The sequence below is a fragment of the Ochlerotatus camptorhynchus genome, unplaced genomic scaffold, assembly GCF_037179485.1.
Source record: "Ochlerotatus camptorhynchus isolate MF236.1 unplaced genomic scaffold, CSIRO-AGI_Acam_v1.1 ptg000111l, whole genome shotgun sequence".
Lineage (NCBI taxonomy): Eukaryota > Metazoa > Arthropoda > Insecta > Diptera > Culicidae > Ochlerotatus > Ochlerotatus camptorhynchus.
The window spans coordinates 20,653-34,128 of NW_027040601.1; the positions used below are offsets into that span (position 1 = coordinate 20,653).

Below are 13,476 nucleotides of genomic sequence, written 5' to 3' on the forward strand. Positions count from 1 at the left end.
TTATGGGAGCTGACGAAGTGTTGACATATCGTGGTAGACTTCTTCAGGAGTTATCAGGTGAACCACTGGGTCGCCGGGACGATCCAGTGGGTTCAGTGGTGGAATGGGTCTTGGCTTATTTTTAAGGATTTTCGTTAGTTTCCAGAACACAATCTGGGAGAGAGCGGATCTTGTTAGCAAAATCTTGATTTCTGAGGTCCACCATCCTGGCTTGGATGGTTTTTATAAGACGATTGCAATGGGTCTTCAATACACGTAAACCAGAACGCTGGTATTGCCTTCGGATGGAGTTACGGAGTCTGATGAGATCTTTGGTAATTCTATCAAGGTTCAGAGTATTGCTCACCTGTCTGGATACTGGCACTTGTTGTTCCCTGGCCCGAGATATCGCTTCCTGGATGGAACGTAGACACCGGTCAACGTCTTCGGGCGTCTCCGGAAGTACACCGTAGTCGACAGTGGAGTCGACACAGTGTTGGAACTGATCTCAGCTGACGCGATGGTAGTTGCGTCGGGAAGCTTGGAATCGGTTGACGGATGAGCCCATATCGGCCACCACCGGATAGTGGTCCGAACTCAGCTCCTGGTGGGTCACAGGTTGCGAGATGTTATCTCCCATGTTACTGACGAAGATGGTGATGGTGGAGTGTACGCCAGACCGGTTCAAGCGGGTGGGAGAGTCCGGCGCTATTATGGTGTAGTGAGCCTCTTGCAGGTGGTCGTTCAGGATACCGTTTTGGTTGTGTCGACTGTTGCCCCAAGCCTGGTGTTTGGCGTTCAGGTCACCAGCAATGTTGTACTTCTCACGCCGTTGAGTTAGTCTGATGATGTCTCTCCGCAGGTCTGGTGCCGACCCGTCCCTGAGGGTGACTTGTGATGGTAATAGGGCCGGCAGGCACACCCACCGCTTCGATCATATTCAGCTGGAAACTCGGTAGCAGTCGACAGTCAATATTTCTCCTTAATGCGATAGCCACTCCTCCCCCGCAGGAGCTGCTCCGGTCTAGCCTTACGAGCCGAAAATCGGGGAGGAGAACATTTATCTCCGGCTTCAGGTGTGTTTCGGTGATGACGGCGATGTCAATGCTATGTTCATTGAGGAAATCTACAACCTCAATGATTTTTCTCTTGAGCGAACTAATTTAATGACTTTACGGTCCATACTTTTACACGAGGGACATAACTGCACGAAGCTGTTTAGGAAGTGTCTTGGTGGTGCGCAAGCTTATGATCACCTCAGTCACGAGGATCACCAGTTCATCACTTGTGAGTGGAGAATTGTCTTCTGACTCACCTGACACAGCACATGCGTACGATAATCCCGGGGCAGTAGAGTCATGGCTCGGGTGGGCCGCAGCGGCAGTGAGGCGATGCTGAACTGAACGGAGGCTGGGACCCGCTTGATCTGATGGTGGATACCCAAGGGGGGGGGGGGGGGGCTGGTTCCTCGTGCAAGCCTGTTGTCGGATCTGGATGAAGACCGCTCGCTTGAGACATCTCCTATCGCTGCCCAGATGGTTGAAATCACAGTTTACGCGCTTATGTTCAGCTTCTTCCTTCTTGCAGGCGGTAGTATTGTGAGCCCCAGCACATTTGCCACAACGAGCTCTCATGTGAAAATCCTTCGTACCGTGCCCAAATGCCAGACAATTAGTGCACTGCGCCACGTCACGGTGCCGAGGGCGATACTGTTCCCACTGAATCACGATGTTGAATCAGCCGCAGAGCAGCCCTTATCGAAGTGCACCAGGTACTTCTGGTCCCGGAATGCACTGGTTTCATCTCGTCCCGCAATGGGAAAAATGTTGATTGGTTGCAGATGAAGGTGCTCCAATTCCGCTTTAATCTCCGCAACAGGGAGATTTGGAAGACCACGGATCACCATTTTCAATGGTTTGCTTCCAGGGACGTCGTGAGTATAGAGCTCAAACCGGTTCAGCTGAAGAAATGTGCCAACAGCGTTGTAGTCCGCCAGCGTCGAGCACAAGATTTTGATCCCCATGCTGCACAGCTTGAACAGTGGATGGATTTGATATTTAGCCAGCTCATTCCTGAGCAACGCGAGTTCCTTCGTCTAGGTGAACAGTGAGGGCACTTTTTCCCGTTTCTCAACTGGATCTATATCTGCTTCTTTGGGGAGTGCCGAGAACGGATTACTCTGAAGCAATCTTTCCGTGTGGTTGCTGGCACCAGCTTTCTTGCGAGGCCTTTGGTTTTTTCAGCGGGTGAGTCTCATGCAACTGTTGCGAAAACTGACGACACGTTGCTAACCAAAGCGAAAACTCTCGACGGGTACCACGACCAAACTGTAGTGTCTGTACCAAAGAAATGAAATGCGACTATTCCGACTGATGGCCAACAATAAAGTGAAGTCTTTATTCTCTAGAACTTAAAGCGAGTACAATATAATTCCCATGTGTTGGTATCACTTATACTATATGTATGAGTACTATGAACTACCTGTTTGCCCTGTTGTAATTTATCTTACTCGTTATGAATACTCGTCACGTCGACTCTACATTCCCACACTTCCTCAATAGTCCTGATCTGTAGCCAATTGATAATCTTACAAATATTCCGGAAGTTTGAGGCCCCGTTGTGGTCGCTGTCGCAGAGTGGAGGAATTCGAATCTTGTTGTTGTGCACCATTCTGAGTTCTTTGAAATTCTTTCGTATCGATTGCAACCGCTGTATCATTCCGTTTTGAAGTCTGCACTACCGGTTTGAAGTGTGATACGTTTCGATGACACATTTTGCCCGTCTCACTCGATTGAAGTTTAGCATCCGGTCCCGATCGATTCAAGACTACAAACTCCTCTGGATCGAAATTACTTGCTAATTTGTTTTCCTTGACCATCCTTCTAGCAATTACAACATCCCCTTCCTTCAGCGTGTTAGGTGCTCGACGTCGGCCGTGTGCATACTCCGTTCGTTTCAGTTTCCTCTCTTGATCTTTGTCACGTGCTTCTTCTATCGGTCTCAATCCAATTCCTGACATTGACGGAAGTTTGTCTCGCAACACTCTTCCGAACATCAAAGCAGATGGTGCCACACCGGTTGTAGAATGAGGAGTTGAGTTGTACATCAGAAGGTACATCCGCAGATCCAGTCAGGATTATGATTATCTTGGCTTATTTGTAGACGCTTTTTCAGTGCTCTATTTGCCATCTCGACTTCCCCATTGGATTGCGGCCAATAGGGAGTTGTTTTGCGTAGCTCAATTCCGAAGTCTTTGAAAAATTGTCCTAATGCTTCGCTAACAAACTGTGGACCATTATCCGACTTCATCGATTCCGGTATGCCGTATCTACAGAACGCTTCGTGTAAAGCCTGAACTGTAAGTTTTGCTGTGATTTCTCTCATCACAATAACTTCCACAAACCGGCTATAATAATCAATGAGAACCAAAAGGTTATGCCCAGACGGTAGAGGTCCCATAAAATCCACCGCGACATGACTCCACGGTTTATCAGGCATCTGAGTCGGGATCAAAGGTCGACAAAGACGACACGATAGTGCAATCCCTGCATCGTTTAACATATACTTCTACCTGCCTATCCATACCTTCTGCCTCAACCTTCTTTTCATGACAACAATACCTGGATGTCCTTCATGCGCTAATTCCATCACCGGCGATTGCTTGCATATGATATTATTCTTCGATCTCCGTTTTTGTTCTGTTGCAGAAGCACTGCACCCATAGCGGCGCTGGTGGTGTAGTAGTAAGCGTGATTACCTCTCACCCCAGCAGGCCTGAGTTCAATCCCAGTCGGCGCCGCCGGGATGTTCTGAGGCATAACATCTCTGATCACGCCTTCCTTCGGATGGGAAGTAAAGCCGTTGGTCCCCGGTTCATGAGTTGATGGGTCGATAGGTAGGGTCCAGGTGTGGGAGCTGCCTTCCTGGCACGTCGGTAGCATTGGTGCTCAGCACGGAAAACAAGATCGACGGAAAACAAATCAAGGAAAAAAAAAAAGAAGCACTGCACCCAATCCTGTTGGACAAGCGTCTGCCACCAAAATAGTCTCATCTTGGGGACTGAAGAAGCCTAGATGTTTTATGTCAGCCACAGCTTCTTTAATATCCTCGAAAGCTTTCTGCTGGATTCTTGACCGTTGAAACTTCTGACCACCACGTAGCAATCTCCGAAGAGGATCTGTTTTGGTTGACAAATGTGGAATAAATCTTCTGACATAGGTAACCAGCCCTAGAAAACCTCGCAGTTCCGCAATATTCAAAGGTTCCCGAAATTGGTGTACAGCCAAAACTCTGCTCTCTACTGGTTTTACCCCAGCTATTGAAAGCTCGTGTCCCAGAAATTACAACTTTTCTACGTTGAATACACATTTGTCCCAGTTCAGAAGTACTCCGTATTCCTTGAAACGTTGTAGCAGAGCATTCAAACGACTATCGTGTTCTTCTTGTGTGCGACGGGATACCACGCAATCATCAAGGTATACCATTACTCCTTCGAGCCCCGCAACAATTGTGTCCATAACTTTTTGAAAAAGTTCTGGCGCACAGCTGATGCCAAACATCATACGCTTGTATCTGAAAAGGTCGTATTTCGTGATAAAGGCTGTCATAACCCGTGAGTCTTTCGAAATTTCTAACTGGTGATACGCTTCCTAACAGCTCTTCGATTACCGGAAGTGGGTGGGTTTCACGTAGCACCGCCTGATTCGCCTGTCTCATGTCAACACATAGTCTGAGGTCACCTGACTGCTTCACAATAGGCACAACTGGGGAAATCCATGGAGAAGGACCGTCAACTTTTTCGATGATATCCGTTTCAAGCAAATATTGCAACTTTTCATGGATCTTGCCTTCTAGAGCAATTGGAGCGCGTCGATATGTCTGTTGAACTGGCTGTACCGATTTATTAATTGGAATTTCAACAACTTAAAGCGAGTACAATATAATTCCCATGTGTTGGTATCACTTATACTATATGTATGAGTACTATGAACTACCTGATTGCCCTGTTGTAATTTATCTTACTCGTTATGAATACACGTCGACTCTACACAAACGACCGACTTAAAACACCGAACGACTCGAGAGAGCGAGCGAAAAGAAAATCGGACTGTACAGCTTGATGGTCGAGCAGAGAATTTAAAAATGCAGGGAAATCTAGCTTCTTATCTACAGTAACTAAAAAAAAATCACTGTGCAGGGCCCTTCAGTCTGGGTACGAGATAGGCAAAAAGACACGTTTCGCAAACCCTCTACCCATCGCACATATTGGCAGCAGTTTTGCACCAAAACGCGATCCTTGTACGTTCGAACTTTGACCAAATATCCTCCATGTACACACAGTAGCTAAAATCAGGAATACCTACAGTAACCTCTGATGATGGTGTTCCGGTGAAGAAATCCTTCCAGTTCTGACCAGGAAACATAGGAAGGGCGCAACGTAGCATAGGCAATTGCGTGATGCGAAGAGCTCTCCGTCTCCTAACTTTTAGAGTACGTGCAAACAGGATCGGTCGGTTCGGTGATGAGGTGGACCAGGCGAGCTGTGGGAAACTGTAATCGAGGTTTATTTATCGACAGATATTCCGCAAACTTTGTGATTTACGGCAAAAACTTTGCGCTACATGTATTTTCACTCTCTTCTTGTTCGATGATCGGCCGGCCGGTGGTGGCGCTAGTTGTGTTTACAATGCCGGCCAAGAGCGGTGAAGGGGGACGCGAGATGCCTTTTCTCAAAGCAACGAACGCTCCACTGACTCGAAAGAAAACTAAGGAAATGAGTGTTGAGCGATTTTTGCTGGCAAGCAATCCCCAGTTGGGTATAGGTTTGGGGAGTTCCCATCCACTCTGAGGAATGGTTGAAAGTTTGAGTCGAAAAAACAAGCACCACTGGGAGAATGGGACAGGGGAGATTTACAGTGTTGAAGCAATGACTTCCTTGTTGTTGGCAACTTTGGCTCAGGCTTGAGAGCGGTAATTGAAATTTACTGGCTGATTGGAACTACGTGACAAATCTGGGGAATTTATGCGAGGCGCAGCGTAATGGAATTAACATTTTTCACCCGATTGGAGGTAAACAACTTTTCACTTTGGAATAGTCAACAAATAGGTTAATTGAACGAAGTTGCACAATTCATCGATCAAGTATTCAAAAGTTCTTAGCTGTTACGTTTTCATACCACGATAAAATAAACCCCCTCTTAAATTGATGTAAATCGATTTCAATTTCTTGTGCAGTTTTTTGTGTCACATTTGACTGCTGCACCCGGGCACCAGATGTCAAGCGACCAAAATGCTATCACATCGATTTAATCTTCAATTTGTTCCCTGATAGTCCTGACTCCAGTCTCCAACCTCACCGTTTCCCCCCACCACCCAGAGGTGGAGCCTCTGGAAGCGCGTCGTTTGTATCACAAGTTTGACAGCAGCATCGAAAAAAAAAACACCATTACAGTATCCTCCTGATAGATAAAAATGACAATGTTATATCACAGTGCAAACTTTGCACGGTGTCATCTCTTCAGCAAATCCCGCTTGCCCTGAACGTTGAAGTGAGAGACTGGCTTTTGTCGGTTTAATCGGAAGAGTGTGTGAGACAGGTCCCGAACAGCAGTTCCATTACAAGTTGGATTAAACCACCCATCGGCACCTGGGGTACGGATAGAGCGTCGCAATCATCGGGTTGCAATTCTTGGCGCGTGAAGGAGTGCAGCCATGCGACGATATGCACCGGTGATGGTTGACTTTTGCTAGTATGCCACAATTTTCGTATCCGAGTTACAAAGGAAGCTCACCCACCGAATCCACCCAGCGCCCATTTCACGCGCTTATCGTGCATTCCAAAGCAGACGCTCCGAAGCAGCAGCAGATTTCAATCTAGCACCCGGCAGAACCAATTCAATCGGAATGGGTAAATCGAAAATAGATATGACGAAAATTGTTATTAAATTTTATCGAAATTTAATTTTGATTCTGGGACGTGCCTTGGTTGCCAAGTTTGCAGGGGGTGTTGGTGGAGGTGGGTGGTAGTCGGGAGTAGCCGTACGTTACAAATCGGAGCAGCTACTGGCTGGTGGCAGGGAAATTCAATTTGGGATGCGATGCAAATTTGACGTGGAGCAGAGCAAAATGTAAGGTTATTGCTGTACAGTGCACATGAATTAGGAACAGTTTTGGATTGAATTTTCCGGAGAATTTGCCATGGTAATATGTAAACGTGCCATCAGCATTTCGAGAAGTGAATGGACCATTGATGACGGCTACTAGATTAAAACAAAATACACCATAACTTGCTTATGGATTTAAAGGGATTTATTATACTTGGACGGTTCTGTATAAATTATCCTTCTTCATCATCGGATTTAATACGTCCTACCTGGGACTTAACGGTGGCTCTCAACTTGGAGTTTCTTGAGAATTTCCACAGTTGTTAATTAAGAGCTAACACCATGTTTGCATTTAGTATTATTGTGTGGCAAGCAGGCTTCCGGAAATCTCACGCGTACACAAATGCGACAGCGAGCTGTGAGACGGAGCGTCGCATTACTCTCAAATCCATGGTGTGCTACATTATTGTACAAAAGAGAGACCAGAACGATGCGCGCGACAAGCTACACGCTCTCAACAAATTCGAGCGTTTCAATTTTTGTTTGTCTCATCGCATTGCTCTCTCAATGCGACGCATGTATTCAATCACATGCGACTGTTTCATTGAAACATCTCAATGCGCTCTCTCAGGGCGCCATCGCCGTGCGCTGTTTCGCATGCTTTGACTCTCGCGGTCCCATCATAAGTGATGTTGTCGGGTGACGAGATAAGGGACTGCAAGGGTTTGTTCACAGAAGACTTGTGGCCCTTTGCACATGTGGATTTTAAAATCGGGTAAAGTTTTTAGATGGTTCCAGAAATATCTTCTAGTATAGATTCAAGCAGACTCAACTCATGATTCCAGAGATATACTGGAATCACCGTAAGATCACCACTAATGATCCTAGGAAGACGCAATTGCTTGTCGAAAGGATGCTAAAGGAAGGTAAAGGAAGGCTACGTGAGCGGTGGATGGCAACCTTACGGTAGTTGGGATACCGTTAGCATGTTAGCACCCAAATAATACCGGAATATCTGTGGAACTATGTGTCCTTCAACAAGTCCTTATGCGGAAATATTCTAAAATACATTTTTTGGAAGCCTCTGAAGCTTTCAGCCCATTTGGTGGAAAAATAAACAAGTTATTCCGCATTTGCACCAAATTAAACTCAGAATCCCTCAGAATACTTTTACTCAGACCAGTAAAAATATAAATGGACGATTTTGAATGTAAAACAGCACTATGGTCATATGGTCGGCCTTAAGTCAGAAGGGACTAAGTAGCAAAATAAAAACAAAAAATGAGTTAATGATATCATAAGATCAAGAATTCCCTCAGCTACATTTCAATTTTTCAGCCAGATTTGAGAAATTAGAGTAGCACGAGAAAACGGTCAAATGATTTTTCCCATTACATAAGACACAATATTGAACAGCCAACTTTTATTCGTTTTTCTCAAAATCAAATAAAAAATTCACATTTCGGTCTGACTTGACCGATCATATCAACACGCTAGTAATGATAGAATTCTGAAGATTAATATTTTTATTTGTCTGGCTTGAGTGAACACTATTTTAAGGGATTATTTTCAACGCAGAAGTGTACTTTGCTGCAAAAACGTTGGTGGTGTTTCATTGCATACACACAAGTCTGCACTTAAAAATTAACCAAGTTTAACATGTTGTAAATGTGTTCTGTCAGATCAATTGAGTTGAAATTTTTGACACAAAACTTGCTTTTCCATTGACCTTTGTCCGATCAGCTATGCACAAATTTTATTTTTATTGTCACCTTCCAGCAGGTGCTTCAAAAAATTTGGTATTTCTTACACGTAAAATTCAACATATTTGTAGTTTTGCGTCAAAATTTCAGCGCAATTGATCATAACAGAACACATTCATAACATGTTAAACTTGGCTAGTTTGTATGAAAACGACCTTTGTCCGATCAACTCTGCACCACAGTGTACGTAGGTACGAAATGCTGGATTAAGGTTAAAGTAATAAATTTAGGAACAATTTGTGTCATATCTGTATTACGGATTGTTGCTAAGCTTCTTGCTTCAGGAATTGTATTGAATACCTGTCAATCAACAAAACTTACTATGGCAGCAACTGAATTCTTCAGATGTGTTAGCGCTCACAGGATAGTTCATATCAGCCACCATGATGCTGAATTGAAACAATCAATTTGCGACGACAGATTTCTAAATAGTTCTAGTGTTAGTACCGTGGACCCTCGGTGAAATTAAAAAAAAGCATATTAACGAGCAAATAAACCACAACTTGATTGTACATTTCGCTTACCAAAGCTACATCTCTTACTTCGTTCGTTATGAATGGGCTATTTTTCAAGTTAATCCTTTAATCAACGAAAATTGCCGCTAGGAAAACTTTGTTGGTCATAACCATCCGACACTTCTTCTCCATGTTCGATAAGAGTGTAGTAGCTAGGTCGCTTTCCATCGTTTCCAAAACAAAACAACACTTTCCCCACATCAAGAACACAAGTTGGTCCTCCAGTTGAGTTTGTTATTTAGATGTCGCATTGAAACGTCGCTTAGCGACGTCTCATTGCGAAAAGCGCATGAGCTTCGGCTCACGCGACGTCGCATGATACTCGTTCTCATGAAACGCATACATCCGGAAATGTGCTGTGCTTACAAAACAGTGCGACACACAGACATTATGAGAATGTGAGATGCGACAAAACTGAAGAGAGAGAAACAGAGTGCTACAAATCTCTTGCGCATGAGACTGCTATGATTATGAGACTATTCGTATTGCGTCTCGCATACGGTAGCGCGCGCACTGGAAGCCTGGTGGCAAGGATGAGGAACTTCAAACTGGATGCTCTTCAAAAAGTAAATTCAATTTCTATTCGTTAGTCTGTTATAACTGCACATCTTCTTCTTCTTCCTTGCATTTTAAGCTTATTGTATATCGCATATTAGCTTATTGCATGCTCTCAACATAGTGTTCTAGATGCACTTCCACAGTTATTAATTGAGAGCTTTCGATGGCTGTACCATTTCTGCACTAGTGTAATTGTGTGCCATGTACAATAGACTGATACAAAATTTGATATTTTCGTTCCACAGTGTTCAAATGGTTTAAAATCGGGTCCTGATTAGCCTCCAAAAGTTTTAACTCATTTGATAAGAAACTGACTTGGCACAAACCATTTGAAGTTTATATGGAAATTACTATGGGAAAACAAAACTTTTTGTTCATTGTCTTCTAGCCTTTTCCATATTGTATTGTTAACAAGTTCTATTGCTATTCTTATTGGAATTTTTATCAGCTACAACTTTGCAGATAATCGTTTTTCAGCCAAACGTCAAATTAAATAGCTATTAAAAAGAGATTGATAATTTTATGGCAAGATGTATTGTGGGAAACACTGTATTCTGCAGTGTGACACCGGTCAAATGTATCGTGTTTTTTATATTAATTTATTTGTACAGGCTCAATCGAATAAACTTTACAGAGCCGAGATATCATTTGCATTATACGTGATTAATGTCTTAAATCTAGAGTTAAAGGAATTGAACCGATTACTCGCGGTCGTCTCGAGGTTAGTGGAGATTTACAATTTTTTGGATGGGGAAAGGGAGAAGCAGGTTTGAAATATGATTTATTATACAAATATTTAATTAATCCTAAAACATGAACTTATTTCTATTCATCTTGAAAACAAACATTTAAAAAAAAAAAACTAAACGCACAATACACAAACTAAAAACAAGGTTAATCAAAATTACAATCTAAGGTTAGTATTCTTAAATAAACATATATGAGTTTCATAAACTCCAGATCACGTCTAGCCAAAATATCCCGAACTGGAACATAAATTGACGATAAATGAAGAAAAATTCATTGTAGGCGATTTGTCGATTGTAAATACCGCCTTGCATAGCGCCGACCTTAGCAAGTGAGTCCGCCTTCTCATTGTCCAACGAGCAATGAGATGAGACCCATGCAAAGGTGATGACAAAAGATCTTAAAGATAAAGCACTCAGAAGCTCTCGTATTTTCATGAGAAAATACGAGGAGTGGTTTACCGGCCTCATGGAGCGAATAGCCTCGACAGAACTGAGACTATCCGTAAAAATAAAATAGTGATCTGGTGCAAGTGAGGCGATCGTTTCTAGCGTATAGTGTATTGCCGCCAGTTCAGCAACATATACGGAACAAGAAGCATGAAGCATTCGGGAGACGCTATGAGATTCGTTATAAATACCAAAACCAGCGGACGCCTCTATTAGTGATCCATCTGTGAAGAACGATCTTGCGGAATCAACTTGGCCAAACTTCGCAGCATAAATTGACGGAACAATCATGGAACGATGATGTTCTGGGATTCCACGAATCTCCCGCGTCATAGATAAATCAAAATGAACAGAATTGCCGAAGTCGGAGAAGCATACACGATGGGGATTATGCTGTGAAGGGCTGACATCCTGAGTTATGTACACGTAGTACAATGACATAAAACGAGTTTGAGGGTTTAGCTCAAGAAGCTTCTCAAAGTTTTCGATTACCAGTGGGTTCATTACTTCACAACGGGTGAGGAGCCTGAGGGACAATTCCGAAACCCGATCCATGCCCGCCAACACTTCGAGACTCATCGTATGAGTCGAGTGCATGCATCCTAACGCGATACGAAGACAACGATACTGGATACGTTCCAGTTTGATGATGTGAGTTTTAGCCGCCGATTGGAAGCAAAAACTACCGTACTCTAAAACCGATAAAATCGTTGTCCGGTACAACGTTAGAAGATCTTGCGGATGAGCTCCCCACCACGTTCCGGTAATTGTTCGGAGAAAATTGATCCTTTGTTGGCATTTTCGTCTCAGATACTCGATGTGGGATCTCCAGGTGCAATTGGAATCGAACCAGATCCCAAGATATTTGAAGGACATAGAATGAGTGATCGGCTTACCCAAAAGTTGAAGCTTCGGTTGTGCTGGGCTATGCTTCCTAGAAAAAACGACCAACTCAGTTTTCTCCATGGAGAATTCGATACCTAGCTGGATAGCCCAAGTAGACAAATTGTCTAAGGTATCCTGTAAGGGTCCTTACAGGTTGACCCCTTTGGGCCCTGTCATAGACACTACGTCATCATCTGCAAGTTGTCTCAACGTGCAGTTGTCACTTAGACAATTGTCAATTTCTCTGACATAGAAATTGTACAAAAGGAAATGTATCGTGTTGGCAGGCAAGGAAACCTCATGAAAAGGAAAACGTCGCGGGTCGTAAGAAGCACATCTAAAAAGCTTTCAAAAATCAGACGGGCCTTATAATCGATGTTCCCAAACAAGGCTCTGATTCATCAAATGATGGAAATATAGCCAGATGATTTTTCGAGAAACCGTCAGTTTCAGCATCAATTACGGGACTCAACGCGGGATTCATTGAGACATTTTCCAAAATTTTATCAGTAATTATTTTTTTTTTATTTTTTAGCACTTACAACTTTGTAGAATATTAGAAAAACGAGAAAATTAAAAAAAAAGTTATGGAGAAAAAACGCGATAACTGGAATATTACCGTTTGTACTCCATTTTCACCCTATAACTTCGTCCACTTGAGAGATAGAAAGTTTAAACCATGGAAAAAATTTCTTAAAAAGACTTCAACTGCAATGTTTTTATAGGTGTCAATTTGAACAAGGCATAAAGTTATTTTTTTTTATCTGAGTGTATACCCCCCTTAACAAAAAAATTTCACTACTCAAATAAAGAACTTAAAAAATTAAGAAACATTCTGGAAGACAACAAAAAGCTACACTCAATAGTCTCGTCGCATATAGCCATGTCCCACTTTATTTGAATTTGTCGCACTGGCGCCGCCAAGCATAATTACCCCACACGCCGCCGCCGACCATTTTTGATTCGACGCACACCTCTATTTTCAGGTAATAAATAACCACATTTTAGCTATGTTTTGGCAAAGTTGGTTTATTCAACCTCCTCTATTAGGCTTGCATCCTCTACTCGACTGTCGAAGCTTCTCGGTAATCCTCACGAAGGTTCCTGCTGAATGTGGGTGTCTTAGTGGAATACCTGTATAAAGAGAGAAGAGATGAACTAGCCTCAGGCTAAAAATCTCTAAAATAAAGACAAAAAAAAAAAAAATGTATAAAGAGAGAGAGAAAGATTAGCAATTTCCATTTAATTCCACTACCTTATTTGCTTATCCTTGACAGATACGCGTATTTCGTCTACAATGTGCAGACTTCTTCAGTGTGTTGTACTAATACTCGATTAGTACAAGATACTGAAGAAGTCTGCACATTGCAGACGAAATACGCGTTTCTGTCAAGGATAAGCAAATAAGGTAGTGGAATTGAATGGAAATTACTAAACTTTCTCTCTGTCTGTATTCATTGTGAAAGTGTACTTGAAA

At 43.0% G+C, this 13,476-nt stretch overlaps 1 pseudogene; it reads right to left on the reverse strand.

Moving 5' to 3' along the window:
• Window positions 1-576: 576 nt before the first annotated feature.
• LOC135699499 (small ribosomal subunit protein uS5m-like) overlaps window positions 577-13,476 on the reverse strand; it is a 47,023-nt pseudogene continuing 34,123 nt past the window's right edge.